Source organism: Oncorhynchus mykiss, chromosome 21 (genome assembly GCF_057628025.1).
Source record: "Oncorhynchus mykiss isolate SJ-2025 chromosome 21, ASM5762802v1, whole genome shotgun sequence".
In the NCBI taxonomy this organism is placed as follows: Eukaryota; Metazoa; Chordata; class Actinopteri; order Salmoniformes; family Salmonidae; genus Oncorhynchus; species Oncorhynchus mykiss.
The window spans coordinates 40,652,186-40,658,185 of record NC_143042.1 but is presented as its reverse complement, the minus strand read 5'-3'; positions in this window follow the sequence as shown (position 1 = coordinate 40,658,185).

Sequence of the window (6,000 nt, the reverse complement as noted above, 5' to 3'; positions counted from 1 at the left end):
AGTTCAGTTTTTCAATCATTTACATTAACGGGACAGAAACAAGGTCAAATGGAAATATGAACAAAAATATTATCATTCACAGTCATTGGCTAACTCAGTGGAGGCTTTTAGTCCCTCCAATCAAAGACCATGAGGTGAGTTGAATAACAGGGCCTAGCAATCCCTTGTCCCACTTACAACTACACTCTTCTTCTGAGTAAAATAGATTAAAACAGTATACCTTTATGCAACAGTCTGTCCATTTGACCAAGCCAAGATGGACTCTCTGTGTGTGTTTGTGTGTGTGTGTCTTGTATAAAATTTGCCGTTCAGTATCTCCATTGCCTGGGGCTGTGTGTGTGCGTGCGTGCGTGCGTGTGTGTGTGTGTGTGTGTGTGCTCAGACTCTGCATGAGACTATTACCACCAAGCACTGAATATGTCTGACTCAAGCTACAGTAGCTTCTACTTTGCCATCCGTATGTGCTAAGCCTGCAACCATCTTGTCCTTAGGCAGCATGTCAACCCATTGCAATTCCAGGAAGTGTGTGTGCGTGGTATATGGTATGACGTTATCTCTATGATCAAGGTCTGACTGTACATGATCACCACTGGGTAGAGAGTCTGGGAAATCAGACCTCTTCTCTAGTATGAAGTGAAACAGTGCCATCTATGGAGAGGATGATGCATTCTTATGATGAGTTTTGATGACAAAATGCAACTCTAACTGCATACAGCAAACAGGATGTTAGCATATTATACAGAACAAAAATATAAACGCAACATGTAGTGTTGGTCCCGTGTTTCTTGAGCTGAGATAAAAGATCCCAGAAATTGTCCAAATGCGCAAAAGTTATTTCTCTCGTGGCTGCATCCTTGCCCAGTCGTGTATATCAATTAACTGATTTCCTTATATGAACTGTAACTCATTGAATCTTTGAAATTGTTGCATGTTACGTTTATATTTTTGTTCAGTAATTAAGATGGTCTCATGAACATTACTGTGTTGCTCAGTATGGCCAGTTTAATAGTATGAGCTGTTCTGCAATCTAAACGACCACACCTACTGTTGTGTAGCATAGCATCTACTACAACATACATACGTGTATGTAACAAATTATATGAATTCCCTATGCTTCTAATAAAAAATACAATTATACACAGAATATTTTCAATAAATAATGCATTCGATTCATTTACTTTGTATTTTCTTTCCCTTGAATGAACAATTACACGGTATCATAGATGCATATGTACTGTACATCCAGTGTTAAGCAAATGCACTGCTCTCATCTGTGCTTGATTGAGCTTGCCTGATGTAATGGACCAATAGAACAGTACCAAAACCGCAAAACCTGCCCATCTGTCACTCCAGGCAGGCTAGAGCAAACTCTCCAAGTATTTGAAAGATTTCAAATAGTGTTGGAACCCAGGTCTGACTAGAAGAGCCAGTGCCCTGGCTTCATTATTGTACAATATTCAGCTGACCAGAGGTCTCATATGTCAGTTTCCGGTGCTCTCAATCATACTTAATGTTGTCGTGAAAGCCCATCAACTCAGAGCAATATTCTAGCCACCACAGGATTCATCCATTTTCTCCTTATTACCAGCCCAATGGCATTTCCAGTTTACTGATGCCTTTGTACCCACAGGGGATGTAGATTAATTCTGATCTATCAATGCATGTTTCCTCATTTGAAATTTGCTTTCAAGACTAAAAGTCTATTTTTGGAGAGGCTCCCCCTCCCTGTATTCTTAACCAAACTTGAAACTTGAAACAATATTGAAACAATATATTGCAATATAGTCTGATATAAACAATGTATATATTGTTCCAGCAGGTTTTCCAAATTGAGTAAAGCTAGCTTGAGTTTCAGAAAATACATAAAAGTCCTATTTTGTTAAATGTACTATAACCTGCAGGTAGAATATGTGTTACATTTGGTCCTAGAACTTCAACCATATTCTAGAACTTCAACCATATTCTAGAACTTCAACCGTAACCATATTCTAGAATTTCAACCATATTCTAGAACTTTAACTATATTCTAGAACTTCAACCTTATTCTAGAACTTCAACAATAACCATATTCTAGAACTTCAATCATATTCTAGAACTTAAAACATATTCTCAAATTAGAACTTCAGAAGAATGTTTCAATTCAGTATACTACTTAGCAATAACAAAAATACTTTGTTACCACTTTAAAACCTGGGACAAAAATTTGCCTGCAATGAATGCAAACAAATAAGACATTGTATCAATCAGATAATAAAAGCTGTGCACATTTTATTGTCATCTCAACAGGTGTTCTTCAAGCCTATACCTGAATCACTGAAGTGGCAAGAGAACAACCAAAGGGAGTTAGCTTTTATGCTAATTTAGTGTCACGCTAAAAAGCACCCCAAAAAGTAACCCTCAAAATTACAGTTACACTAGTTAGAACTTCAGTCTGACAATGCCGCTATCGCTTCAGGTGATTCCCATGTTGAACCATAATCTTTGACTGTGAATGGATGACGATCATTTAGCTCAAAACATTACTTTAGAAAATTTTATTTTTTAGAGCTGAGGACCTCAAGGTTAGTACCTCCCAAATGACTGTCCTGGTGTAAACTGAGTAGTTGTTTACTATGTGGTAGACTGCTCATATACCATTACCTCTATTTCAGATGTTTCATTTATGAAGTGCCCTAAGATTTTTGTCCAAAACATATAAGCTGCTTTAGAAGGAGAGAACACCAGGTGCTAAACGTAGTCTGTGAGAAGATTCCCCTAACCACCAAGTAGAGATGAACCCACTCCTGATACTTCACCCCTTCACCATCCCGCTCTCCTGTCTTCTCTCTATCAAATAGGATATGTGCGGGGCTGCAAACAGTACAAAGTGTTCCTGTAAGGACCTAGAGTCCAATGAGTCTGGAAGTCTGAAAGCCTGGGGTCCTCCGGGGCCAAGAGTCAGTCGGTTCTCTCTCCACCCCACAGACCTCAATTACTGAATCAAAGGAGGGAAGAGGCCCAATCTCACACACACACTGAGTGTAGCAGAACCCTTTTGGGAACCTTGCAAGCGAGCTGGTGGTTGTGCTCCAAAGAAGCTACATAACTTTGTCTTAGTTCATTTCTTTCTACTATAGTTGCCTACTCAGACACACGTCTCCACTCTCTCCATCACCCACCACCATCTTTCAGACATTGGATGTATATACAGATTTCCCACAGCCACCTCTGCATTTAAAAACTGCTAGTCCTACGAAAGGAAAATGTACACTATATATACACAAAACCCCTTCAAATTAGTAGATTTGGCTATTTCAGCCACACCCGTTGCTGACAGGTGTATAAAATCGTGCACACAGCAATGCAATCTCCATAGACAAACATTAGCAGTAGAATGGCGTTACTGGAGAGCTCTGACTTTCAACGTGGCACCGTCATAGGATGCCACCTTTCCAATAAGTCAGTTCGTCACATTTCTTCCCTGCTAGAACTGCCCCAGTCAACTGTCAACAATCACAAGGACAGGTGAAACAGATCAGGGTGTGACACATGTGCAATGCCAAGCGTTGGCTGGAGCGGTGTAAATCTTGGACTCTGAAGCAGTGGAAACGTGTTCTCTGGAGTGATGAATCACGCGTTACCACCTGGCAGTCCGACGGACAAATCTGGGTTTGACGAATGCCGCTAGAACGCTACCTGCTCCAATGCATCGTGCCAACTGTAAAGTTTGGTGCAGGACAAATAATGGTTTGGGATGTTTTTCATGGATTGGGTTTATTTCCAGTGAAGGGAAATCAGCATGCAATGACATTCCAGACAATTCTGTGTTTCCAACTTTGGGGCAGTTTGGGGAAGACCCTTTCCTGTTTCAGCATGCCAATGCATGACAATGCCCCTGTGCACAAAGCGAGGTCCATACACAAATGTTTTATCGAGATTGGTGTGAAAGAACTTGACTTGCCTGCATAGAGCTGACCTCAACCCCATAGAACAACTTTGGGACGAATTGGAACGCCGACTGCGAGCCAGGCCTAATCGCCCAACATCAGTGCCTCACTAATGCGCTTGTGACTGAATGGAAGTCCCCGCAGCAATGTATCAACATCTAGTGAAAAGCATCCCAGAAGATTAGAGGCTCTTATAGCAGAAAAGGGGGGGGATCAACTTCATATTAATGCCCAGGATCTTTGGAATGATATGGTTGATGAGAAGGTGTCCACATACTTTTGGTACTCTTTATCTGGTGCAATTTCCACGTATAGCAAAATTTAGAGGCTCAGCCCGGAAGAGAGGAAAAGATGACAGCTGGAATATTAATATCACTGGTACCACTCGACTAGTTTATTATGAGATAGACAGGCTGCAAAAATAGCTTCATTTTCTCTTCTGCATCGCGTACACAGAGGATAGATATTCTCCAGACGATTTCTGCTGGGGATGTGCTCCAAAGCCCTGGAGAAAAGACTTCATAAAATCCTGCCCCAGTAAGGTAAAGCAGTGCACCGAATTTCCAGCAGCAAAGGAGCTTGAAAGGTTCACCAGGAACCGTGGTACATTGCAAGTCAAGCTCCCTTTTTCGGAAGGGGGGCTTAGTTTTTATGTGAGGGTTTTGTCGACAAGGTGCGAAGTTGTGGCTAAGGTTTTTGATGTTGTGGATTTAGGCTAATCCTGCTAGCGTGTTTGGAAATCTGATTTCCACGTGTATTTTTTATGAAACAATGCATCATTGGAAAGCTTTTGTAATTACATACTTTAGACTAGTCAGTGATGCTGAACAACATATTAAGCTATTACATGTGTTTGAACAAACTAAAATGTCCGCCTCTAAGAATAGCTCCTAGTCCTGAAGCTTAAAAGGGTTTGGGAACCAATGACAGCAGGGGCCCTACCAAGATAATCACATTAAATTGAGCTTTTTATATCATTTAACTCAACCGTTTAGGTTTCTTCTCATTAAGAAGTGCCCTAAGAGTTTAATCTGGTTAGTTTAAAAAATGTAAAATCTATTAAGTGAAACTGTGAAAAAAAATGTAGGCCAATGTGAAGGATACCCCAAGTAGAACTAATACAATATTAAATGTTCAACTGGTTGTCCTCAATGTCTTTTCCTGGTTCACTCACACTCCAGCCAAATCCTCAACTTCTAAATCATCCCATCATTTATAGACAATGCTTATCAAATATACCATTCTGTCATGGCGAGATCTTATTCCACACATCTTAAACACCCAATGATATATTTACCAGTAGACATTCATTAACACTTTCTTCAAGCTTCAATTGAACTTTTAACAGCAGAAGATCACATGAGAATTACATAAGCGTTACGAATTAGGTTTATTTAGTCGAAACGGCATCTGCATAATGCACAACTGTCCAGTTGGACAACAGATGAGATTGCTGGACTAATTGTTAGATTACAATGCGGTGCAGTGTCATGTGGTGCCGGCCCTCTCCTCTCTTTCTATGTACAGTACCTGTGTCACCACACCTTTGCTGCAGCAATACACTCTTGGGGCTTTGCGCTTGATAAAGCACGATGTTCCCAGGAGTCAGCCACTGGGAGGAGACAAACGTTAATTATCCAAATGTCTCTGACTTCCATTCCCCTCTGCTGCTTGTGTCTCCCCTTCCTGCTTTCCTCTCCACGCCTTAGCATTTCTCTAATGAGCTTCCTCCCACATTACAGGGGAAGTCTCTAACGAGCTGCCTCCCACATTACAGGGGAAGTCTCTAACGAGCTGCCTCCCACATTACAGGGGAAGTCTCTAACGAGCTGCCTCCCAATGACAAGTCTTCAGCTCAGAGAGTAGGAGTTTCAATATTCCTGAAAGAGAAAGAGGTGCTGGAGTGAGAGTACTGTATTGTAGGTGCCTGAACCAAAGCCAAGAGTAGAGGCATTGGTAGTGCTTTGGGTCTGTGCTTTTGTTTAGCACTAAACTGTTGTTAGTTCAGTTTCAATGAAGTTTAGACTCATCACGTTCAGTGTTGTTGGGAAGATTATGGCTCATTCAGAGACTA